Source organism: Meleagris gallopavo, chromosome 2 (genome assembly GCF_000146605.3).
Source record: "Meleagris gallopavo isolate NT-WF06-2002-E0010 breed Aviagen turkey brand Nicholas breeding stock chromosome 2, Turkey_5.1, whole genome shotgun sequence".
NCBI lineage: Eukaryota > Metazoa > Chordata > Aves > Galliformes > Phasianidae > Meleagris > Meleagris gallopavo.
In genome coordinates, this window is record NC_015012.2 from 57,419,649 (window position 1) to 57,446,457 (window position 26,809).

Sequence of the window (26,809 nt, forward strand, 5' to 3'; positions counted from 1 at the left end):
TTTTTTTTTCCTTTTCCTTTCTCTTTCAGCATGAAATTCAGTTTGAATGAAAGTGGAAAGGTTACTTCTGGAAGTTTCAGGAGGGCATGGAATGTAGGAACTGCTTGGCTTTCATGCCTACAGCAAGTCTTTCTGTCTTTTGTGTGTCAGTCTCATATGCTTTTTGTCATACCTGAGTGTGTTCTTAATATAGCAGTAGCTGTTATTTCTAACATCTTCAAAAATAATTAAGCACTACTATTCTTTTGTTCTGAAATTCTTTATGTGGGTAAAAAGAGATTTGAAGGCCTTATGCAATTTACTGAATTTCTCTGTAGTTACCGTATTTCTGCAGCGAAGTGTAGTAGAAAGTGGTAAAGTGCACTTACAGAGCACCGTACTGTTACTTATTTCATACTGTATTTTGAGTAACTCATCAAAGCCAGCTGCTCACAGCTTTGTTCCAACACTGTTATTGCTTTGCAGGCTGATGTTCCTCAGGGAGTGATACGGGTGCAAGCACCTCATCTTTCGAAAGTTTCCATGGCAATACAGCTAACAGAAGACCTGAAAGCCAGTGATATAGTAGCCAGATTTCTCAGTGAGAAAAGGTACAAATACATTTATATTAACGTGTATTTCTATCAAGAAAAAAAGTTTAAAAATTGTTTGAATTAAAGTGAGTTCGTGAACTTTGGGGTCAAATTTAGCCCATTGGAATATACACTTGAGGAATTAATGTCATGTTTCTAATGCCTCTAAAGCTCATGAAGCCGTCAGGAATACACAAAAACTTTTAGTAAAAACTGATCAGCTCTGTAGTCTGATGGGTTAATACTTCTATTAAAAGAATACTTTTGTTATATTCTCAGAAGAAGAAGGGATCTCCAAGAAAACAAGTCTAAGAAAGAAAGAGATGAGGAAAAGAGAAAACATCATATAAAAATGGCGTTAATATATAACAATAGTACAGGTACTGGAATATAGATATCTGAAAATGTTGCTCGTCAGTATTTTAAAAGGAAAGTTTTAGTTATCCAAATCCATTGAGAAATGAAGAAGTTTTAGAAAAGATTTTACATATATTTTATATACACATGAGCAAAATAAGAAATCAGCATGGATTTAGCAAAAAACCCCCAAATCATTAACATACGTGGGCATCATATACAACTATTCATGCTGAAGGAGTAACAGTGCTCTGTGTGAAATCAAGAAGGCAGTTTTTCTTAAGAGCTGTTCTCAGGGATATTTTTTTGAAAGAAAGTTGTTTTTTTGGCTGCAACATAGCGTATATTATTAGAATTAAACAGTGAGAAAAATAAAATCTTTTTGTAATTCAGAGACTTTATTCCTCCACTGTATGTTTTTCCACTTCTTTTAGTTGCAGCAAAATTAAAACCAGCAAGAATATGGTTTCCGTACCCAACCGCTTGGCTTTTTCAGACATATGAAGTGTGTGAGGGGAATACTTATTTTTGCAGCAGAAGTGAAAGAAAAATTAGAGGGTAAATATCAGGTTACTTGCTAATAACAACTGAATGCTTTTCTAAAAACCACAAAATCTTCACGCCTATGAAGGCTGCTCCAAAAGTAATGCCTCCGCTTTTATTATGTTGGCTCATGACATGAAAGTTGGTGGTGTGGCAGTACAGGTTGAACCTTCCTACCGATACTCTGTTACACGTTGTTGCTGTGTGACAGATGGCAGCAGAGGGGCAGTCTGACAGAATAGTGTCTGACATGTAAGTGCCCATGAAGCAAAGGTGTGGAATTGAATTCCTCCATGCAGAAAAAATGGCACCCACTGACATTCACTGATGCTTGCTGAATGTTTATGGAGTCCAAATGGTCTTATGTGAGCACAGCGAGGCAATAGGTGGTGTGTTTCAACAACAGCAACAATGACAGTGGGTCACCTGCACTGGTGGACTTGCTACAAGCATGGTATGCAGGTTCTTGTTCATGGCTGGCAAAAATGCATAGCTAATCATGGTGATAACATTGAAAAATAGTGTTTTCTTGCTGAGAATTATATATAACAATAATGTTATTGTGTTGTCTTTTATCTGTTGTAGTTTCCCTGGAAATACATAGGAGGTATTACTTTTGGAGCGACTTATGTATCTTATTTATACCTTTTCTGTAGTTTATTGCTCACTTGCAGGACTGTTTGCATTAGCATGCAAGGGTGTTCTTGTTCACTTTATCAGTAAATGAGTATAAACAAAAAGGATTTACAGCTGCTGCACTGCTGATCTTAATTAGCAGGACTTCTACCAGACATGTCTCAGTTGTTGGCGTACAGATTCTTTGCTAGTGTACAAGCTCTTCTGCAATACAGTTAATCTATGCTTTTTGTTCCTGACAGTGGAAATGTCCAAACACTCAAGAAAGAAGAGGTCTTCCTTTATGAAATAGGAGGAAATATTGGTAAGAATGGCTCTCTACAGCTTCTTTTGCTAGAATAAGACTGTTCAGCACTTAATACATGGATTTACTGTGTGACTACATTTATTCACATCCTGACACTAAAGCAGAAAGTTAACCTTGGGGAGAAGGAAGCAGAGAAGGTGGTGTAATCATCATATTAGTAGTACATTATTATCTGTTCTAGAGGAGGAAGACTACTGTTACAGATGTTCTTGATACATATGTACAATAAAGAAGCATAGAAAGGTGTTTGAAGTTCATCTTCTTCATCTCTTTGTACTGAGGCATAGTAAGTGAACTTACAGCCCTTATGCTCTTCACTGGAGTGTTGCTTGCAGGCTCCAATGAGGTAATAACCATTAAAACAGAAAAATGACCAAGTAATGAAATTTTCAAACAGTTAATCTTTCCTGCTCTGTGTAACCACTGATTAAAGCAAATAGCAGATCAGCAAGGTGAAGGCCAAAGGTTTACATTGAAAGCAGTTCAGAAATTTCCTTTGATGAACGCAAAAGTATTTTTGTGTTAGAAATCAGTTCCCATTATTTTTCAGATGCTGAGCAAAAAAAAAAAAAAAAAAAGACACACCCCAAAACCTAGAAGATAGCATTGTATTGAACTTACATCCTACATTCACTTTTTCCACATTAAGCTGTATTTGAAAGCATAAAATTCCATGAATATGCTGTATGTCTGCACTGCATGTTTAAATACTACGTGTAGTTGCTATTTTTATCATTATTCCATTTAACCTGATCACTACTTCAATTTTTTTTGTTATGTCTAAACTGAAAAATTTAATGTAAGTTAAAAAATAACACTCATATTTTCCCTGCGAGAGATGTTTTAGTGTTTTTAGTAGCTTTGAAGACCAAAAAACAATAATAAAAAATCTGGATATCTGGATGCCAGATTAGTATATTATCTTTCTCTTGCATATCCATTATACACGCAGTCTTTCGGCTGAGACAAGAACAACTCCCTGACATTAACCTGCTATGCAGGTTAACATAGACCAGCTTTCCAGATCTTTGCAGTTCCTATCTTCCAAAAGTAGCTGATGTACAAGGAGCCCAAAGGCAAACAAGCTGACAGGCTCATATGCTTTTGCTCACATTTGTAAATTGAGCAATGCTGATGTCCTTTACCCTAACAGATGGAGCTGCTGAAGTTTCCAGGCATTTTTTGGTGTGCCCAGTACACTGTGGGTCTTCATGGCACTGAACAGGACTTTTGCTATTGCTTCATGAGCACGACTGGATACAGAATTCATAGCATTTCAGAATGGTTTGGGTTGAAGGGACCTTAAAGATCATCCGGTTCCAGCCCCATGCCGTAAGCAGGGCTTCCACCCAGTAGATCAAGCTGCCCCATCTAGTATGGCCTTGAACACATTCAGGGGTGGGTCATCCACAACTTATTTCATCCTTTGCTGTCACTGAGGGACTCATCCAGGAGTGTGGGTGGTACATGGCATACAGGTTGGGATAAAAATGCCTGAGAGAGAACAGGCTGCCCTCAGGCATGGGGAGGGGATGGAGGTTTATCAGGAAGAGCCTATTTGAGCAGACAATCTCATTTGCTTGCCTGCTCTAAGCAGAGTGTGAAGACAGCTGGCAGGCTGACCCTGCTGCAGGGTAACACCTCTGCTTGCCTTCTGCTTTAGGAGAGTATTTTTCCAGAAACATCTGGTTGGCAGATTAAAGAAGCTACCAGTCATCTACCTTAATTACTTGGTACGGTGGAGTAGGAGAGGGGCTGTAGTGCATAGCTGCAAATGCAAAAGCCTGTGGGGAAATGGGAGGAGAAAACTGATCTTGATGGAACAGCATGTTATTTTCATCATAGGTATAAGACAAAAATGAGTTTCTCGTAATGCACCGAAAACATTACTACTTTTCTCTCTTTTGTCAGTAACCATTAGAAGTGCTATGCAGAAGTGTTAACCAAGAGAAGCAGAGTGGGGAATAATACCTTCTTAACAAGGACAAACCCTGCTCAAACTTTCCATTTCGGAAAAGAAAGAAATTTTAATGGGCTTCAGTGAAATTTCGAATTAACCACAAGACAACCAGGGCCCTGTTTTCCTTTATTAAACCTTCAGAGAGTGGAGCTTCTATGCAAATAGTCTGTGAAGAATCTGACCCTGTGCCACAGTGTTGGAACCTCCCACAGCTTCCCTCATAGCCTCAACCTGCATCCCTTCCTCTCCAAGATGGATGAGAAGTTTAAAAGCACTTCTAGGCGTTAGCTATGTTGTCCGTTGTTAAATACCACAGAAATAGCTTGAAAACTTAAATGGAATAAACCAGCAACTTTGAAAATAATTTCTTATTTTAAATTTTTTTCTTTACTGATGTAGCCACATAACCTTTGTTTGTTTGTTTGTTTGTTTGTTTGTTTTGTTTTTAAGGGGAACGTTGCCTTGATGATGATACCTACATGAAGGACCTCTACCAGCTCAACCCAAATGCTGAGTGGGTTATAAAATCCAAGCAGAGCTAAGCAAATAGCAAAAGAACAAACCATGGACTTACTTTGTAATGCTGAATTTTTCAAAGGGGTAGTGTGTTTTTCAGCATTCAACTGTATTATACTTATTAATAGAAACGTACCTAGTTAAAAAAACAAACGAAAGGCAATGGAAACCCTAGTAGTAAATTTTCACTTTTACTTACAGCAAGATACCAGAAAGAACTTTTCCCACTCATTTGATATGAGAATAAGTCAGTTAAACATTTTAATGGCACTAATCTCCCTTGATGATACTCCCATCTGGTAGGTCTGGTTTCAGAAGAATTTATTTTTCAAACAGATGTTTAACCTCTTTATGTTAGAGATCTCAAATCTGTTTGCATAGAAGTGTGTGTTCACATAGGTTTTTGCAGTGATAGGACACTGGAGAACCAAATCCTGATCAGCACTTCTGAATGGTACAGTATTAAAAATACCTAAAACCATTTCTCAAGTAAGTGTGAAATTTGCAGGACAAAACTGCAGTACAATATATATTTTGTTTTTGGAAGTCCTAATTTTGTTCACTTTCTAGGTAAACTTTGATAGAAACTATTTAAAAACAACTGTGAAAATGCTTTCTATGCATCTTTTTGCTAGATCTTTTTAATATTTTTATTCTTATTATGGCTGATTGTATTCTTGATACTATTTTTTTTTTTAATTTTAAAGTAGGACAGTATAACACAGTGAGTCATTTTTAAAGCTCACCACTCTTGGCAGTGTCCTTTCTGAGATATTGTCACCACTAGAAAGATGTCTGAGTTTTTCCAGCAGTGATACACGGATATGTTGCAAATGTTGATTTCAAGGTTTTTGGACATCTGATAGATTGCAGAGCATTTTGTGAACTGCCAAAATCTGCCAATTATGAGCACAATGAAGACTTTCAGGGTGAATAAAATAACTGTGGAGAGAAACTGTAGGCTCAGTTTCACAGTAGCAAACCACCAAATCTTTCACTCAAAATCAGGGTAAAGGTCTGCTGTACATAGGCTCTTTGGTATTACCTACACCAGCTTTACATCTGGTCTACCCTGGATGAGGCCAGAATCAAGTTCTACCTTCCCTGATAGATGCTGTTAAACCACTTGAAAATTAATAGTCCAATGGTGAATTATTGCAAATCCTCCTCTTGGCGGGGAAGAAAGGACTGAATTCTCCCTGTGGAATTCACTGATACTGAATTATAGACTGACATGCTGTGACCGTGGCTTCAGAATCCAGCCCCATAGCAATGCTTTGGGCTCACAAACCTGTGTACCACTTCACAGTTTATTTGTAAACTAGCTCACCCCTGCTGTAGTGCATACCTGCGTGCTAAAGTAACCTCCTGAAGTAACTACTGTGAAATGATATCCTTGGAACTAAGCATTTTCTTCCAATTCACACAGAATTACATTGACCTCATAGAGAATGTCTATATACAATCAAGAACTGCATTTGACTTTTTTTTTTTTTTTACTTGATCAAAGCTGATTAAAGGAATCAGGGGCCTTCCTACTGAGCTTTGGATACAGGCCCTGGCTGTGTTATTCCCAAAGAAACCGCTCGAACTCTATTTTATACACAAGCAGTGAAGTAGAATTCTGACAGGTCATGGAAAAAGTTGGGCACCTTCTGATTAGTTATCCGCAGTGTACAAATAATTTGAGGGGTGTAAGTATTCATTGTTTTTAAAAAGGCTCGGAGAGGATATAGTGAAGGATTTTCCAGAGCAGGATGAAGGAAATTGGAGACTGCTGTAGCAGGTCTGCTCCCAATGCTCTGCCTCTGTGGGTACCCCCATGGTGTTGCACTGAGCCATGGTAGCACTCCCCATGAGACAAATCACTTTGTCAGTAGAACAAAACTCACTTGCTGTTCTTTACGGGATAGAGCAGAAAACCAGAGCAGTGCTTAGGCAAAATATTTATTAATTTAATGTAATAGAAGGTGTTTTTGTCATGTAAGGTAGAAATGATGTGTTGTAGTATGCATAGTTCTGTAAGCTACTGCTCGCAACTGGGACGCCAGGTGTTGTTTGAATCAGGAGCAAAGTGCAGAGGATGGGAACAGCTGCATGGTTCTGGCGTAACATTACAACTTGCTGGCTATCATCTTTTAAATAACTTTGTTTCTGGTTTAGTGCCATTATTATTATTTTTTTTAATTTAAAAGGCTCTTTTATAATTAAATGTTATTTTTTTTTTTCTGACCGCTCTTCTCCTTTGAGTTATTATGTGAAAGCTTTCTGTGCACGTCAAACACAAAATGACACCGAGTGGGGATTATTTTTTTAATTTCACACCGTGCGTCTTTGCAAGCAGTTCGTTGTTTTGTGCGTGGAAAGAGACGTTGCTAAGCGGCACGCTCAGTTACGCTGTCTTGCAGCCTGACGACAGGAGCGCTGCTGCTCGGCACCTATCCGAGGTGGCACCAACGCCACCCTTCACTGAGGCCCTCGCCCAGCTGGCGGACGGCCTCAAGGAACGCGCCCGGCCGCGGTGCTACGGCGCCCCCTCGCGGGCAGAACTGGATCCTACGCGGCTGTGAGAGGGCAGACGTTATCCTTACGAGAGTGGGTGCGAAGCGCGTTCCCTGCTCTGGGAGGCGTTTCAGATGCTTTTGTTTGAATGTTAGGCGTAGAGGTGCCGCTGGCTGCCCGTTCCCGGCCTTTCGTAGCTGGGTGGCTCGTGCCTCCTCCTTTGCCCCGCCTCCGCCCGTAGTCCTCGCGTTCCCCTCCCACGGGAGAGCGCTGGGAGGGTGGCACCTTCCATCCTACCTTCGCCCTCCCTGAGCAGCTCGCAGGAGGGATGTGACGGGGCCCTCGGCTGCAGGCCAGCAGGGGGGATTCATGGAGATAGGGGGCAGGTGAGTGGGTCTGGGTGTGTGCTCTGACCATCAGGCAGTGCTACTGTGCATGCAGGTGATGGAGCACGGGCACAGGTTGACCAGAGACTGTGGAGTCTCCTTGAAGATCTTCAGAAGCCACCTGGACGTGATGCTGAGCACCCTGCTCTGAGCGTCCCTGCTTGGGCAGGGGTTGGAGCAGATGGGCACACGGGTCCCTTTCCATCTCAGCCGTTCCGTGTTAAACACTGGCAAAGCTTCCCATGAGGCTGCTCTGAACTCAGGACCTTAGGAGATGTGCCCACTGAGGAGGAAATGCTTTAGGAAGTCCTGCCTAAAACTTTTTGCAATCCATTACTTTTTTTGTCAAATATTCTTCCTAAAGTTAATGAAGCTGCTTAATAAAATGCTCTCTTTTACTAAGCATTAAGAGTTAATTTGTGGTAGAAAAGCAATCTTGGTGGAAGATTTGCTAAGTGTGTGATTTCCTTTAATGCACCTCAATACATATAAGAATTGAATCTCTGTAGCAATTCTATTTCTAAAAAACTGCAGCCGTTCAAGAAGAAAACAATGTGTATGCACTAATTTTACAGCAATGTTTACAATAATTACTTTTTACTAGGGCAATGCTTGCAAGATCTTCAAACCATTGTTTCTGTTTGCAGATGAAGAAGCAGGTAAGCACTTCTCATCTCAATTTAGCAGATGGGAGAACTGTTCCTAGATGGCTTGCCTGGGGCTGAAGGGGTGAAATCAGTCTGATTTGTAGAAACCAAATATAATCCTCCAAAACTATTCGAAAAATCTCCATACTGGCCATATCACCAGTAACGGGACTTCAGCAATCATAAATCTGACTTCAGGGGACAGTTTTAATAAATATAATACTGTGAGTGTTAGCCTGATTTCCAAAGGAAAGAGCCTGGGGTAATCTTGCTGCCAGTGTGTGTCTTCTCCTAATTACTTCTGGATGTGCTGGCAGACTTCAATCATTCTTGGCAGACAGAGTAGAGGGAGAGAACATCTCAAAAATAATTAAATTTCTATGAGTTTCATAAAAGGAGGCGATTGGAAGGAAGACAGAGGAAAACAAGCCCTTTGATCAAAGGAAGGGTGACAGCATAAATTCTGCCATTAGGTAGGCACTGGAGCAGATACGGGGCTGGCTTTTGTGATGTAGCTTGTTCCTAACTTCTGGTTAGCACAATTGATCCCCCTTCCTCCCCTACTGGGTTCAGCAACTCAGTAAGCACCCTCCCTGCTGAGCTACCTGTGAGGTGGGAGCAGTGCACCTGTGCCCTCCTCTCATAGGTCTGTTGGGAGTCACCTTCATCCTGAACAAAGATCAGACCTAAAATTGGCTAGTATCAAATGGCAGTGTTCACGTATGTGCGAGTGTTAAGCAGTAATAGGAATGCAGCTTTCCACTCCATTGCATAGGTGCTAGTTCAAAATCTCCACAGATGTTACTTCTCTCCAGTTGCTCACTTCTGGGACAATTGAAAGGATTCTTCATTCTTCCTGTGTCACCCTATGACCAATAAGTAGCATTAATTCATGCTGATAGCCAAAGTCTGTTTATTTTACTGTTTCAGAATCACATTTTACCGTTACATCTCTTGAAAACACTTGGTTTCTGGTGTAGCTGTCTCAGCTCCTACAACTGCATGTTGAGTCACTTGATGAGGTCCTGCAGGTAAGCCAGCTCTGGGTTCTTTCCCATGGGAATTCCTGTGTCCCAAGAGCATGAAGTCATCAGACATGATGTCTCAGAGATGCACAACTTCAGTGTACAGTTGTCTGGTGAAACTGTGAGGACAGACAGCTTTGCACAGCAGAATTTCACAAGTATACACAAGTTACTGGAGTATCCCTTGCTATTTATCAGTGTGCAAATGTTTGACTTACTCCAAATGACCCAGAGTAAATGGGAGAATATGTAGTTGCTCCAAAATGTTCAAGCATCTGATTCAGGCTCCAAACCCTGGGCTGCATCCAATAAAGACCTGGTTTCTTGCTCAGTCACTTCTTCCCCTAATCTGTGAAATGACATTTGATTGAAAGCCTGCCTTCTGATTTTGGGTTTGTCTGAAAATAATATCTAATCTAATATAGTTGCCTTAATTATATTCTAGTATGCTCCTACAGTGTGTGCTGTAAGTTACAAAGTAAATGAGCTTCCAATCCCTTCTTTTGGATGCTCATCCTCTGCTATAGTCTGCCAAAAACCAAACTTACTTATGAGTCTGGGTGAGCCTGAACAAAGGGAGTTTCTTTCAGCAGGGACCACAGCCTGACCAGGTGACACTGTGGGGAGCCAAACATCCATGAAGTACCAACTGAGAGTTGCCCATCTCAGTATTCCACTCTGGCTCTTTTTCTTCTCAGCTGTCTCACACATATTCAGTACACCATTTTGCTTCTGTAGACTTTAAAGTCGTAGGATGCAGCCAGGTGACATCCTTCTGGAATGCTGTTTTTAAATGCTTGACCTTGAAATAAGCTGTATCTCATGGGAGTATGAGACAAGAGCTATTAGAGCAACTTTCTGAAACCATTCTAATGCAGTCTTGGAGTCCTGGCAGAAATCTGCAGTGGTGCCTTCAACGTGCCATTCTGAACCAAAACAAGATTTTCCTTTCACTGAGTTTAGCAATGCGTTAGGGAACAATTCTGGCATGGTTGAGTTTGGACATGGTTTTGCAAAATGTTGGCCAGAAAACATACCATTGCAAAACCCTTTCCAGCCATACAACCTTTTCTACCAGGACAAAGTGCCTTTATTTTTATTAATTTGAAGATCCCTAAAGGGTTGGTCTCCTGATTTTGTCCCAGTTCTGCTTGACTGGATGGTAGAAGGAGATATGAGTGAATTATCGTGTAAAAAAATAAAATAAAATAATTCTTACTGTTGACATTATTGTTAAGATAACCAATAAAGGGCCACTGTGCAATCATGAAATGGAGTACTTCAGAAGATTCTTGTTTATTCCAGTTCCTTCCAAGTAAAGAAAATAAGACAGTGAGTTCTGTAGACCAAATGTTGCTGTTATCCCCATGCAGAATTGTTTCACCAGAGATCTTCCAGGAAGAGGAAAGCAGAGAATACTCATGTCCTCAGCCATCTTGAAGTGAGGAGACGTTCTCCTATAGATGGTGTGTGTGATTTGTTTGCATGTTTGTTTGTTTTTCCTTCTCTTTAAATTGGGTATCTTTTCTCTTTAAAGGGAATAGTGAAAACTGAGCATAATTATAGACAAGAAATATTTCTGTACAACCACAGTGTGGATGTTTTGAGGGTATTTATGAAATAAATGAAATAAAACTCTTAGGTTTTTTTTCCAGAGAATCTCCTTATTGCTTAAATCTGCTTGGATCATTTTAAGAAAAATTGATTTAATAAAGAAGCACTAGCTAAGCAAGTCTAAAATGTTGGTAAGGTTAAGAAAGAACTGATTTTTCCTCCAAGGCACCTATAATGATGGAATAGTTTGAATTCTAAAAACATTTGTTTAGCTTGTGGAAAAAAAATATGTTAGTGCATAGATAGTACAACTAAACTGCATATTGGTGTGCTGATGAGGGCAGGACTGGTATACCAGGCCTCTTTACTATGTTCTGTCTCACAAGTCTGCGTACTGCTGAGATGTCCTGAGCCATACAAAATAAAGTCTTTCTTTTTTCTTTTTCTTTTTTTTTTTCCCCTCTCCAGGGATAAGGAGCTTCCTGCAGTGCATGCACACATCATTTAGCCAATGGACAGGCAATTCTATCTATGGCAGTCATGCAGATGCCAGAGAAAGCTCTCACCTCTGGATAAACCTAGACTTAGCCATTTAGCTAAGGAACACTTTAGGCTGCTCAGCTGGGCTCTGTTGATTTCTAGCATGTGGATAGGTACAGAGCTGTCATGGCATACAAACTGCTGCTAATCCCGACCTCTGCTTCTCTGACAGGGACCGGGTACATTGCAGCTGCTGACACTTGACTGGCCCAGCCTCAGCAGGGTCTTGAGATGCCATGAGAATTCCTGCTATTTGCCTCTAAGCTTTTTTTTCCCTGCTGTAGTGCACAAGGTGTGTTTTGAGACTTCTGTTGTGATTAGCATTTTGAATATACTTTGTAGCGTTGGCATTGTTGGTCTGCTGCTCTGCATGGTTATACATAGTACATGATAAAGGGAGTTCAAGAGGGTCCAGATCCTTGCACAGTTTTTCTTTGAATGTTATCTTAATAGTAAATGTATATCAATGTAAATTTTGCTTCTGCCTCGTCAGTGCAGCTCTAAGACCTTTCTGTTCTTCTCTAATACCTCCCCTGTAGTGTGCTACTCAAAGGATGATTTCCACCAGTGGGCAGGATTGCTTTTCTGTATTCTCAGAATGTTTTTCTTTTAAGTTTTGCAGCCAGTCTCTGTTTGACTCCTAACTGGAGCAGGACCCAGTTCACAAAAGCGCAGCAATTCTTTTATGGAATTCAATTTAAGAAAGTGGCTGAGGCCCTGACACCTTAACTATACAACAGTTTATGTCAAGGTGTGCTTTAGCAAACCAAGGTAGGAGTTGTGCTGTCTTAACAGCATTTCATAATCTCTGTGCTTAATATTCTGCAAAACATTTACAGTGCTTCCTGAGGCAGAGGTTTTTCTCTCCTTGCAGGCTGTTTCAGAACAGCCAGAGGAAATTCTGAACCACTCTCACTTTTACTGCTGGTGCTCATCTCTTTGCTGCAGCAGCTTGCCTTCTGAGAGCACAGAAACGCTTGGCACCATCCTTGCCTCTACCAAGGGCTTGCTCCAAGGTCTCCTGCTGTTCTCTGAAGAACCCAAACCAGCAAAACTGAAGAGCATGCCTGCTTTCTCTCGCTTTTTAAAATGAGAATGCCTCTGGAGGGTCTGCGCTGTGCTGAAATCCTCCCTGCTGAGGCTGCCTGCCTCACCTTGGGGTGACTCGGAGTGACAGTTTGATTATTAATTACCACAAAAGAACAATCCTAATAGCAACATTTTCCTTGTCTTGTTTGAATCCTAATTTACTACTTTTTTTTGTCCCCACAGTTCAGAAAGAGTTTCTGCTCTTTTCAGCTGATTGTTTTCTCTCTTTCTCTTCCTCCCACAATTTTTATTGCCTTCCATGGTCTCAGTGTGCCCATGACCTTGAAGGCAGTGATGCCACCAGACCTGAGGAGGGGCAGCTCTGTATAGCTTTTAATTGTAACCCAGCAGCCAGGCTTCTGCTCATGCTCCATACACTCAGGCTCACAGTGACTGCACGCCACCAACAGTCCCTTGTCCTTATGCTTTGTCTTCTCATTTTCATAAGTGATCATCCAAAGCCCTGCTTGGAAATGTTAAACAACCTCTGTAATTACCCAGTCTTTTTAAAATTCTTTTTTCTCTCAAATGCCATTCATTCATTTCTGAATGAAATAGGATGGGTACAAATGATCTTTTCTTAAGCTGTTGATTTATTTATCCTCTGACCTTTTGGATCACTCTTAAGTATTTACAGTGTCAGGAATGCTTTGGCTTAGCACATTTCAGTGCAGCTTTTATCTGCTTTTGGCTTCATTTAGTTTAATTGGTCCCAACAAATGCACCTGCTGTCTGCCCTCTGGCAAGGGGATGTGTGAACAAGGAAATGGCAGTTCTAAGTGTCAGGTACTGACATTAATCTCAAAAGTTATGCCAATGGTCAGGTCTTCAGAATGGAGATCCATCTTTATCCATACTTATGGTTATTATAGAAAAACTGGTTTAGCTGAGATATCTTAAGAAATTTGAGAAGACAGAAAGAAATGTGATACTAAGTTTGGAAAAGGCTATTAAATTGTTTTCTAAAGCAGAACTCCCTGCAAATTTACCCCAGCACAGCATTTCCATGTGTCCTTTCTGCCAGGAACAGTTTGTTGCTTTTCCCCTTCAAACTGTCCTCAGAGAGTACCTTTATACCACTGATAAAACAGAAAAAGTTGAACAGCCTTATATCTGAAGAACAGAAAATGTGAAGTAAGCAAAACTATTCAGCCTAATTGTCTCTGGTGTCTCATTGACATTTATTAAGGAACAGAATGGTCAGTTCTAACTTTTATGAGCCAAGTTTTTGTAAGAGCTTAGCATTATGTGTGCTGCCTTCCTTGTACTGAATATGTTACAGTGGAAACTTCGTTCTGAGTGTTAATTTTTTCCCTCTAAAAAACATGATCCCACATGATCATTAAATAATATAATACCTAGGAGTGAAAGACTGGTTGGCAGGTAGTTAATAATTCTTTGTAGGAATGAACTTGTAACAAGTAGCCCTTTTTTCTTGATCCCTTGTTGCATTTACACTAGTTTGTCATAATTTATTACAAATTATTTATAAGGAATTTAAACTTTGAAGTCCTTTGCACCCACATTTGGCAAGAATACTTTTTATTCATATTGCATTGGAAATATCTTTGGGAACTAGCTGGGCAAGCAATTTCCAAATACAGATGCTTGAGCACTTTTTTAATGGTCACTCTTTGAACAAGCCATCCAGCAGTATCGATCAAGCATTAATCCTATCCTGCAGTTTACAAGTGTTCACTTTGAATGACATGCATGGCAAAGTTAGTTTCTGGTTCTCTTTGCTCAGCTCTGTAGAAAGTGATACTACTTCTCAGTTTTGTACAGGAGAAAAACATTTAAAAAAAATAAAGATACATGTTGCGAAATGTAATCCAGAATGAAACCGTAAGCATCCCTGTTCCTTGTTTTACAGCATGGGCAGAAGGGAACAGACAGTGAAACTGAACAATGACAAATCAATATCCATCAAAATCTGGAGTTGAATATTTATATAAAAGGCAAAGCACTGATGTTGTAGAAAACAAAAGGAAATTTGAACTGGCTTGTTATGTGGTTGGAATTGAGTACTGGAATTGACAGCAACATGATGAAGGGTCTTGCTTGCTGCAAGCTGAACAAGGTAGCCCATTCAGAGAGACTCGAAAGGAGCTTGAGGCTGTTGTAATTTGTTCTGTTGAGAAGGAGTCTTCTGGGATAAAAGCTTTCAGAGTAATGAGAACAACTGGGAAAGCTGGGTAAAAGTTTTTCTTCTGATTTCACAGACCTTAATGGGAATATACCCCAATGGCTAAAGGACGGGGAATGGGTTATAGCCCTGATATAGCATTTCTCCTGAAGGAGAGAGTCTAGGGTTCTGGGAGAACTAGGCTAGGACCAGTGGTATCCATACTTTCTGAAATTACCTGGAAGGAATTGAATAAGGACATGACAACCTATCTGGATGACAATGATTTATCCAGAATAGCAGGAAAAACAGCATACCTGAGAATTGTAGGAATACCTTATTAAACCAGAGACTGGACAAAGAAAAGGCAGATGATATTCATGTATATCCGCTTCTTTTTCCCACCTCTTCGCCTATTGTATAACTGTTTCTAAAGCTAGAAGTGAGTTTTATGTTGTAACATCTGACCCTGTTTGACTTGTCTCCCTGCTATGAGCCAACAGGAACTTACAATACCCTGTGCCAGACTTCCAATTCTGCACACAGATCATCCAGAATTATTATTTGGTTTTGAGTAGCCCTTCCTCTAGGCTCCTGACCATATTTTGGTAGCCTGTTTGCAGAAATCATGGAAAAAACCAGCTAATATGATGTTACTGCAAATTGACATACACAGAAATGTATGGCAGAAAATGAGACAAGGACCTTACTGGCAGGTTATGTAGCAGGCAACTCTACCTGAATTTTCAAAACGTGATTGTACTTGGCTGATATTTCCCAACATGGCATACCTGAGCAGGACTTCTTCAGCAGAGCAGTTCTCAAAAGCATGCACGTGTATTTGCTTTTCAATAGTCAGCTCTTATTGCTGTGTCCCAAGCTGGGCACCTAGAGACAGACATAAATATTGGATGCTTATGAAGTGCTTTACCTTCTTGGATCCAAGTATAAAACCAGTGTAGGTACTTTTGACTGTTTGTCTTCAGTTACAGGGAAGGTGAAAGAGCAAAAGTGTTTATCATTTTAGTTCTGAAAGAGGAATCACCTCCATATTTTGAGATAATAAAGGGATTTAACCCACCAGAAAGGGAAACCATTCCCCTATCATCTTTGTCAATTTCCCTACCCACTCCTAACCAAGGAGATAAGTATTCCAGGCCAGCAGCCCAGGCAACTCACCTAGAGCACCAAGGCCCCAGTGAGAGAACAGAACCATGCCAGTGGTGGTATTGCTACAGCTGCTATAGAGGCAGGCTAGATACAAAAGCCTTTGCTATTTCTCCCCTATGCTGGTAGTACTGAGGCACACAGCTGGAGGCAATAACCTGGTTCTGAGCACCTGGGTAAGTGAGGGAGGGGCAGAAGTGAAGCTACATTTCAGCCTTGTTTGTTAAAGCCATTGCTTCGTGTTAAGGATCTTGTGGTAGTGTCAGTTCTTCACCTATTTAGTGTCAGTTCTTCACCTATTTCCTTACTCCATCCTTAAGAAAGGCAGCTGGATACTACTAATATCGTGTGTGTTGCATACAAGGTAAGTTATCTCCTTCTTCTGAACAGTGTAGTTTTTTTTTTTTTAATTAAAAATGAATCTAGCAACAGCTGTTGGGGGAAGGAAAAACATGGTGGCTGAGTAGGAAGTCTGGCTGCATAGCCTTGTGCTAGTCTGCCTTCTGGTGCACCCTGCCACAAGTTTAAGATGTATTGTATGCACAGTGATTACATGTCTGCTGGTGTTTTTATTTTCTATTTTTTTTTAAACAAGCTTTTAAAGCAGAGAGAGTGAGCAAAGCATCTGTTAATGAACTTCAAGGAGGCCTTTTAGAAACACATTAGTAAAATGGCTGTTGCTGGCTAGTCTTGTTTACAGTGGATTACATCAAACTCATTTGCTGTTTCTGATTTTGTAATTGTACAGTGTTTCCTCTAATGTGATTGCTGTGACAGGACAATAGCTATCTTATCAGCTTGCATAGGCTGCATTTACAGGCAGCATGGCAGATGTAGTTAGGGTAGGGGCAAAGGGATGAATGGGGAACTGGAAAGTCAGAAACTGAGGAAGAAATAAAATGTCTCGATATGCAGAGTGAAAGGAATCATTTTAACATGGTGAACGCTGACTTCTTCTGTAAGGGAGATCACAAGTAGAATAGTCATCAGTTCCTAGGAGTCCTCTGACCCATGAAGAGAATAACGTTGTGCGTGTTGCTACCATGGTTGACTCTTCTATGCATTTGTCCTTTTAGTGCTGTTTAATAGGCTTTGTTACAAGATAGCGGGTAATGAATGTTTATTCTATTAGTCTGAAATGGTAGAAGAACTAGAACAAGCGATGGACTGACTGTGTACATGTCTGAACTGCTGTGAAAAAACAAAGAGCACATCTCTACTAAATAAGTTATTATTTGTTGCTGGGGACTAGGATGTCTACTTTGAGGGAAGGAGAATGGTGAAAATAGAGGGGTTGAATTGCATTGATTTCATCTTTTTTTTTTTTTATATAAAAAAAAACAACATCACTCTGTACTGTATGAGCATAAGAAGGCTTGCTGTGTCTTTAGAGATACTTGCCAGGTTTCCTCTCACAATAAGGAATATGAGACTATATTTCATCTCTGTGTAATATAAGGATTGATTCTATAAGCTTCCTTCATGCTTGAAGAGCCTATGTGACCAATAGCTGTGTGCCACAGATTGCGTTGCCAGCTATCCAGAAAGGAAAAATGGAAATCTCTGCTTGTACCCTCTCTTCAAGGAGAGATCGGAGAGGACACATGAGATCACCATCAGCCAATAGTCCATGTGGAGACCTTTATGCACCATTCACTGCTGTTTGTGCGCACCACAAAAGTGTATCTTCTGTCATCAGTTGTTAGAATTTCCAGAGTTGTCTTAGACAGCAAAAAATGTGCTATGTGATCCGGTATGCTTTTACAGAGAAAATAAAGGAATTAAGCTACTGCAGCTCATTTTATTTTCTAGACCTATGGCATCCCTCGTGCTCCAGCTGGGTTTGGGCAGAGGAATGCTGAGTGCAGTAATTAGTTTTACATAAACAATTGACCACCTGCACCTGGGTTCCAATGCACCTCCCCCAGTGGAAGAGCTAAAGTAAACGCACTTTATGGCTTTGATAGTTCTTTGCCTCAATAATTTTCCTTAGGATTCACTGAATTCATATATAAATTTCCCTGTATCACTAAACAAGCCTAATTGTAACGGAAGTGAATTCAGAACTGAAAGTTTTAGACTTCTGGCTATGAAAGTGTGACTAATATTGGACCTGTTCCTGTGGGTATATTCAAGTATGCTGTGTGCTGGACTATAGTTTGTATATAAAGACAACAAAAAGTAAAGCTAATACTTAAAAAAGAAAAGAACTATGTTTTCTAAGAAGTCTCAAAAATAAAATAAAATAAAATCCACGACTATCCATGGTCCCTTGCTTCCTAAGTGAAGAGCCTTGTTGAGTAGCCTGTGCTGGTGCATGTGCTACGACATTCTCAGCTCACAGTCATCTCACAAACTTGTAGTTCCCTCATTTATTATCAACCAAAAATTAATCCTTAATACAAGTGTTTAAAAAAAAAAAAAAGCTGTTGCAAAAGCACTGGTAATTCTTATACTGTTCAGGTGCTTTATATCTGAGCTACAGAGCATTGAGACCCCATGCAATATATAACTATTTCTCAGTTACTAGATCCCTTCTATTACCATTGCTATTGCTCTTCAGGGCCAATGTATATGAAGGTATGCCAGAACTGCTGGGTATGCCCAAGGAAAACCTGTTTTTGATAGATCTGTACATAATTATTTAGCGTGTTATCTTAGTAGCCACAATGGTGTCTTACTTATTAATTTTTGATGGAGATTAGCATATAGGGAGCTGAAGGCAGAAGTAGCGAAGGAGAAGCAGTTGAAAATGAATGGTGTACTTAATGTGTTGAATGACTTAATTTCCTGGGTTTTATGGCTTTGCCATAGGCATGCTATTTGCAGTAAGCCCAGATTACCACTTTTGGTTATTAATAGAAAAACGAATTCCTAAAGCATTTTAAAGATAAGCATTTCATAAATGCTATGTTTTATTAATTGTTTGCATTAAAAACTTGGCACTTGTTCCCAATTAGCCCACTATTTTAAGGCTTTCATCTCAAGTTATACAAGTTTGAGATTATTTTATAGGTATTAACAAAAAATATCTTACTAATTTGGATAATTTTTTTTTTCTTTTTTTTTCCCTTCATGGCAGCTAGATAGTTGAAATATAGATTGAAACTTAAAGAACGAACATAGCTGCTTAATCCCTATTTGCATTACAGCAGTCACTAAGCATGAGGTTTTTAAATACTTTTGAACCCACACAGGCTTCCCTAACTAGATATTGGCTTCCATTTGCTAACGGTACTGTGATGTTTAAATTGTAAAGCCACTGAACTAAATTTATACTAACAAGTATTTGGGATAAGTTGTGGTGCAGGTGATAGAAATGTCCATCCTTGTCAGGTGGATTGTGGTTTGGATGTTGTTCAAGGGAAGGCTCAAAAGGCTGAATGCCCTGTTGAGCGAAGGCAGCGTGTTAGTTTCTGAATGGTTACTTTGCAACTGCATGTCAGTTTTGAGGTGCTGTGCTGGAGGCTGATGAAAATGACTCAGCCATGTTTGCACTGCTGTAAAAGTCATGTACTGACACAGTGCTCCAGCAGTTTTATGACTTCCTCTGCAAATGGAGACCGTGTGCTAGGTGGATGAGATCTTTAAGAATGTCTGTGGCTTAGCTAATGTATGCATTAGCAGGAGTATTTAAATGCATCTTTCTCTGCTGGTTCCTTTTCATTACACTGGGAAATTAGCTGCTTTGGTTGCAGCACTCAATAAAGATCTGTATGCTTCTTACGCTTTCCTTTATAGAAAAAAATATATCGGAGGCCTGAGTCTGACTAATGAAATGCAGAGTGAAACATGGTTGTTAGCTGGAGTGATGTGGGGCTCCTGAGCCAGCTCTCCCACTCTAAGGGAGCATTTGATGCTCTTAAACTTGCTTTTTTGGTGGGTAATGGCTCTGTTTATGGAGTTTGCGCAAATGCATTTGATTTAGTCAATTTAAGCCCTGCACTTAAGCAAATTACAAGGTAGGACTTGATTACTGAGAAGTAAATTAGTTTGAATGCATATGAGAGGGTCTTACTAAGGATAAATTTACAGTCAAACTATTACATGGAAAGCATAATGTGCAGTACTTGTCAGGTTTGATAAACGAAGCAGGATTGTAAAATTGCCCTTACCTTGAAGTGTGCTTGCTTTTGGCTGGCAACAGAGCTGAAGTGCTCTAAGCCTTTTGTCTTGAATTGGTTCAGGAGGGAGAAGCTTACCCGAAGCTGGAGTTTAAAAACACCAAGTAGAAGATCTCTCTGCAAATAGGAGAAGATAAGCAAGGTAGCCTTCTCAAGCCATTTCTATTCTGTGCTGGCTTTTTTTTTTCCTTTTTTTTTCTTCAGATTTGGGGTTTTCTTTGCCTCAAGACTGCTTTTAGGTTTGCAGCTAGGGATGCCTGTGTCTCTCTCAAGAGTTTCCCCCACAGTACAGGAAGATCTACTTTGCTTTCTTGCTTGCCCAAAGTCAGTCACATATGAAGTAACAGAAAAATGCAGAGAGCAAAACAAGTTTTTAATTTGGAACTAATTATTTCATAAATGAGTAAGAGAAGTATCATTATGAAGAAAGGAACATGTCATCGCTAACGTGACTAATTTTTTGCCCTAGCAATCTGTAATTAGTTTCAGCATCCTGCAACATGAAACAAAGCTGTCACACCACAAAGTAAAAAAGGAACTATCTCTTTTTAATCAAAATGACTATGGATAAGAGAAATGCTAGTAAAAATATAAACAAATAAAACTTAATTAAAGAGGAGGAGGTAGCTCCCTCCCCCTCCTCCCCCCAAGGAGAATTTTTATTACTAAAATGTTTTGAAGGAAAGTGGACAGAAATTGATCCGTGGACAGAAATTGGTCCATGGACTGGGCAGCTAAATGGTAAACCTAATTCTCCATCTGCCATAGTACTTTTATCAATTCCTAAGCAGCAGGAACATCCAGTATCTTTTACAGAAGAACATTTTAGATGCTTTAAAAAGACAATATGCCAGTGCCTGCTGGTGTTTGAGAGCATGCTGGTACTGAAGCTAGGTATATAAAACATAGTTGGAAGATTAAAATGACATCCCTGCTGAATGGTGGATGAAAAGCCATGATCCTTGTGGCTGTGCTTGCCCTAATCTTGCACTTAGCATCTTGCAGACCTGACCTTAGAGATACGTTATGGATGTACGTTCAGCTCACTGTACCTCTTGAAACCTTGCCTTGCAAAGATTGAGGTGACTCTACTGGATTTTAGTCTATGTGCTTAATGCTTTAATGTAACTAGAAAGCAGCGTTATTTTCCTCTCTCTAATCCCTTTGTGGGATGGGCACTAATTAAATTTTTAGTGTGAGAAGCAGTGTTGAATTTTCTGGTCCATCATAATTTGGGAAAAATATAAACAGAATAGAACCCCAAGCACATTTGGAAAACCTACCTATACCCATAAATGTCAGCTCATTGTTGAACACTTGTAATTTTCAAGAGGTGTGAGCACCACAGTACAGAGGATACAGAGCACTTGAGCAGATTTTATGGTACTCTTTTTTTTTTTTTCTTTCATTCTGTCATTTGCATGAGAAAAATCAGAAACAAACCACTGAGACATTATGCATTTGCCCTGGCACAGGTTTCTAGCTGAAGTACTCCTAGCAGTAGCAACTCTTTCCTCTGCCATGCTATAATAGTATTCTTCACTTGCTTATTTCCCTCTCAGAACCAACGATATGACTGTATCAAAGTAGAACAATTAGGCTTGTTTCACTTGGAGGAGAGAAAACTACAGGGAGATCTCGCTGCGACCAGCCGCATTGACCTCACCCTCTTTATTAAACCAATGGAAATATTTGTTCAGATCCACAAAATGGACTGAATAGTGGCAATAATGCAGTCATTGACAGAAAGAAGTGGGCTTAGGTGAATCCATATGAAAAGTCAATTTCATAAATTGCTTCTTTTCTGTGCCACAGATCTAAGTGGCCATGTGCATCTCAGGTCACTAGGGAGTTCCTTTCTTTGCAAGAAAGCTCAAGTTCTTAAGGAAGTTACAGAGACACCAGCCTGTGTGATTTCAGGCCTGTCTGCACCTCTGAGCATCTCAGTGCTGAGGAGAATCTATCCTATTCTTGATTGTTCCAAACTGTGGAGGGGAGGCCTCAATTTCTTCTACCTTTCTGCTCTTCTGGGGGACATTGCTGTTCTGGGGGACATTCCTCACACGTGTTCTGTAGTCCCTTGGTGCAGAGTGCTGGGCACGCTCATGGATGACTCTTCCTTTCACAAGGAGAGTTTGCTGGTGCGAAGCTCAATGAGGCCTTCAGCTGTGAAATCAAATTTGTGTTGCATTGTAGCACAGAATCCTAGTGAAGAAAGCCACAGGAAATTTACAACTTTGGAGCCTCAGATGCCAGTCATCCTTTCTTGCTTGTAAGCACAAAGGTTGTTGAAATAAATTATGACTGGAATGGGAGATGTCACAACAGGTTATTCAACTTTGTATAATATTTCATAATGCTACACATCATAAAAGTTAGTCTTTTGAATGCCAGACATCTGCTTTCATTATCATTATTGCTTAGTAATGTGTTGCATACTAAGAGGAAGGCAGAAAGCATAGGCTCAAATTTGTGCTCAAAGGAAAGAAGACGACTCTCTAGCATTAGGAAAGTTTTAAGCAATGCTCTTCAAAATAAGTAACTCTGTAGCCAAGTGAAAATTGAGACAGTGTTAGATTTGAGCTATGTTCTGATGCTGGTGCCAGTGGGAACGTAAGACGTGTAAGAGAGTTTTCTTTCCCCTAGAGTATTATTCCTTTGTTAAACTAGATACTGTAACTTCTAAAGTACTGTCATGCTGTGCTATGCTGTCCACTAAAGTTGAAATGGAAGAAGTTTGGTTTTTTGGAGTTAAAATAGATTCATCATATCAGGAATCATCTAGGATTTCATCTACCTGAAGATGTCATTTATACTTTTGAGTATAAATAGTAACAGCATAGCAATATGTAGACTGAATAATATTGGCTTTGCATGATGCATCAGCAATATATTTAAGGATTGCTTCTACAGAAAGTTCTGGATGATTTTTTTTTTAATCTGTTTATAAAGCATGAATGTCCTGGTTTCAGCTGGGACAGAGTTAATTATTTTTTCCCATAGTGTTCAGTATGATGCTGTGTTTGGATTTAGGAGAAAAGCAATGTTGATAACACAGCGATGTTTCAGTTGTTGCTGAGCAGTGCTGCGTAGAGCCAAGGATGTTTCAGCTTCTCTTACTGCAGCTATTATAGACCAGCTAAAACCAGGACAATGAGACAGTAAAGGTGATGTTTGTTCTTATTTATGACAGGAGTTTAGCTTACGTGTGTACTTTAAGACATGATGGATGGCTGAAGAACTGGTAGGATTTGATATTAGAAAATGCAGATTAAAAATAATGTCTCAGCTGGATCACTGGATTTTTTTTTCTTTATTCTATATCATCTCATCAAATTACTCTGAAAGTAACATTTTTCATTGCAGAAGATATTGTCAGAATTTCATAAAATTCTTTCAAAAACCCATAGACAGTTGAAAACTGCAAAGCCTTCTTTAAAGGATTAAAAACTGTGGGGATAGGGAACTTCTATGGGTCCTTCAGCAGTCTCATGAAAGTATGGCTTACAATTTTTCTTACTGGTTCAAAACAGGCCAGTAAAATTTTTTCCTTTGTGTACTGAGAAATTTTTCAACGGGTACCTGGAATCTCCCAGAAGTTCCATAGCTGAACAAGGGAGAGTTGGAACTAGCATCACTGGTACTACACCTGAGTTAAAAGAAGTGAAAAATGATAGGATTTTTAAGCAGTTTAAGTTTTTCTAGTGCATTCTGAAGAAAAATAATAAGCCAACAAAACAATTTTCTCTTTATGAGCTTCTATGTAATGATGAAGGCACGATTAGATTGAAAGCACAAGTATATTATTACCCTTCACAAAGAGTTTAAGTTGAAAAGTGAGTGTACTTGAAATCAAATCTGCAACTGTTTCTGATGTAGCAGTTTGCCTAAAGCTAGAGCTGAATAAGCATTTGTCCTGTTTGCAGGGTGAATATTTGTCATAAATACCTGAAAGTGACCGCAGTCAGAATGGGCAATCTTAAATACAAGAGCTGCTCTGAAAGTAATGCCTCTCATGTTAGCCCAAGATGTCAGAGGCAGATTCTGGTGGTATGGCAGTAGAGGTTGAGCCTTCCTGCAAACGTTCTATGTTGTTGCTGTGTGATGGATGGAAGCAGAAGGGCGGTCTGACAGAATGGCATCTGATATGATGGTGCCCATGAAGCAAAGATATGGAATTGAATTCCTCCACGTGGAAAAAATGGCACCCGCTGACATTCATCAACATTTGCTGATTGTTCATGGATGCTGAACAGTGGGTGTGAGCACTGTGAGGCAGTGGGTGGTACATTTTAGCAGTGGCAACAGTGGCTTTTGTTGCCAGAACTGGTGTAGATTGTCACTAGTATGGCAGGCAGGTATTTAACTCATTGTTGACAAAAATGCATAGCTGTCAACGGTTTATGGCTGGTTTGGCCCAGTTTGTGTGACTAGCAGGGTGAAGGAACACTGGATCCATGCACCAAAAGGGGAAAAAGGAAAAGGGTAGAGAGGTGGGTCTGAAAACAAAACAGCAGCAATGATCTGAGGGGAAACAAACTAATTTACTAAATAAGATATCAGAATGCAAGATATTACACTGTAGTACAACATACTACAATATAAATAGAATCGTAGCTAATAAATCAAATAAAATGAGTGTCTGAAACCTGAAGGCCTTACTCTAATGCTGAGGCGCGAGAATCTAGGGAGCTCATACATGGCCGAGATCAAAAGGGAAGGGGAGGTCAAACGATCTGCAAAGGCCTTTTATCTTTTATCTTTTCCCTCTGTGAACAGTACTCTGGGGAATGTAGCTTCTGGGACAGGTACCCAGACCTGGAGCAGTAACTCTTTAACTCCCAGTGCACATACATGCTATTATGTGGAATACTGGTTACGAAAAATCATAAAACCATGACACTAATGGTAGTGCCTATATTGAAAAATAATGCTTTGCAGCTGAGAGTTTGCACTATCAAGTAGTGTTATTGTGCTCTTTGTTGTAGCTTCCATGGAAATACATATGGGGCATTACTTTTGCAGTGACCTATGTACAGTCTTTATAGTACTGGAGTGTGAAATTTTTAGTTTTACAGTTTAGCATTGAAGACTGCTTAATTCACACACAAAAAAAAGATGGGGAAAAAAAGAAAAAGGAACAATAATACTAATCAAAAAAAAAAAAAATACCACCAAAATAAGCATTTAAATACAGATTATATAGATGTTAGTTTGCAGCCCTGAACTGGGAAGATTTTGGTACAGAAAGCAGTGGCATAGTCTCTAACAGTTTGATTATGGTTCTGAGGCTCAAAGCCTGGTATTTTCAGCATTTTTGGTCTGTCCACCAAGCTCTGAATCTGTTGTACAGCATAAATAGATGAATAAAAATAATTCCCAGATACTCTGCTGAATCTTCAAAGTCAAAAAGCTTTTCTAATGATGCTTGATGCATCCATTCAATGATCTATTAAAAGCAGATTATAAAAACTATCTAATTTTTTTAATTTGTCCATTTGCTAAAGTAGTGGTTCTTTCAGCCTACTGAATTTATTTCCTTTAGCAAAGGACAGCAGCTGGTTGATTCTTTCCACTCCAAAGTTTGAGAAATATAGTAATGTACATTATTTCTTTGTTTTTGCTCTGTCCCACACATTCCTCCAAGGCCATACAAGGAAGAAATAATTCAATAGATCACAGAGTATGAAGGTCTCTCTTTTTTTTTTTTTCTTTTTTCTTTTTTCCCCCCCCCCTAATTTCTTTTATTCAGTGACTCCAGCATCTGTTTCTAAGGCAAAGCTGTCTTTGTGAAAGACCATTGCTGACATATGTCTGGGCAGGCCAGTTGCAGTTCCCTGCCTCTGAGGGAGGGTGTGGAACTGACTTCTGGCATTCTTGTCTCAGTTATCTCAATTTCTCTCAGCTCTGAAGTCTGAAAAAAATGTAACAATTTGCAAACAATTTGCTTATGTTTAAAGGAATACAATGTGCTGAATAGAAATGAGAATAGGGGAAAATGCCTTTGACCTAGCAAATGCTTGTGGGTGCAATGGGCAAAATGGCTTGGCTGATCCCGGCTTTGTATAGAATTCATGTTAATAACAGAACACAGTCTGCAGTTTTTGAGTTCATATTTTTTCATGAATTTTGTAAATATTCAACTGTATTTGAAATTTAATAGACTAATAAGCTTTTCAAACTATCCTGAAGTATTACAGGGCTAGGAGCAGGTAAATACAGGGAACACAGTATAAAATAAATGCATGAATGAATACTTCACACTTGGAATGTGCATAATGTTGCATGGCCATTAACTGTTAACAGTGAAACGCCAATTGCCAGTGAAAATTGGAATACCTGCTGAAGTCAATTCAGGGCTATGCAAAAATCAGATATTTTTCTTTGAGTATATGAATTTCAGAATCTCCAAATCACCAGAGTGGAAATGTATGTGTCTATTATCCTCCCTTGTACTTCTGCAGTGTTTTCTTCTATGTCTGTTCAGAGAAAAAAATTGTATTCCAAAGGTGCTATTTGTAAAATATGTGGGCTGCTCTGAAGTGGGTACCCTACGATAGGTAGTACAGGTTGGTGTCCTGTTCTCTTAATGTCCTAGCATCAGCTTTGCAAAAGTTAAGCTTGACAATTTGAAAAAAATCCATAGGAAAAAAAAATAGACAACTTAGTGATTATTAGTCTTATAAAACACACTGAGCACAGATGGAAAATCACGAGGATTTGGTATTTCAGCAAGAATCAGAGAAGTAACTTCTCTTT

The 26,809-nt window shown here is 39.6% G+C and overlaps 1 long non-coding RNA gene across 1 annotated transcript; it reads left to right on the plus strand.

The window, feature by feature from the left end:
- The first annotated feature begins 445 nt into the window (after positions 1 to 445).
- Positions 446 to 7,124, plus strand: LOC104909775. Its single transcript, XR_004158924.1, has 3 exons — positions 446 to 590; positions 2,351 to 2,412; positions 4,826 to 7,124. It is a non-coding gene; the product is annotated as an uncharacterized LOC104909775 (long non-coding RNA).
- Positions 7,125 to 26,809: the final 19,685 nt, after the last annotated feature.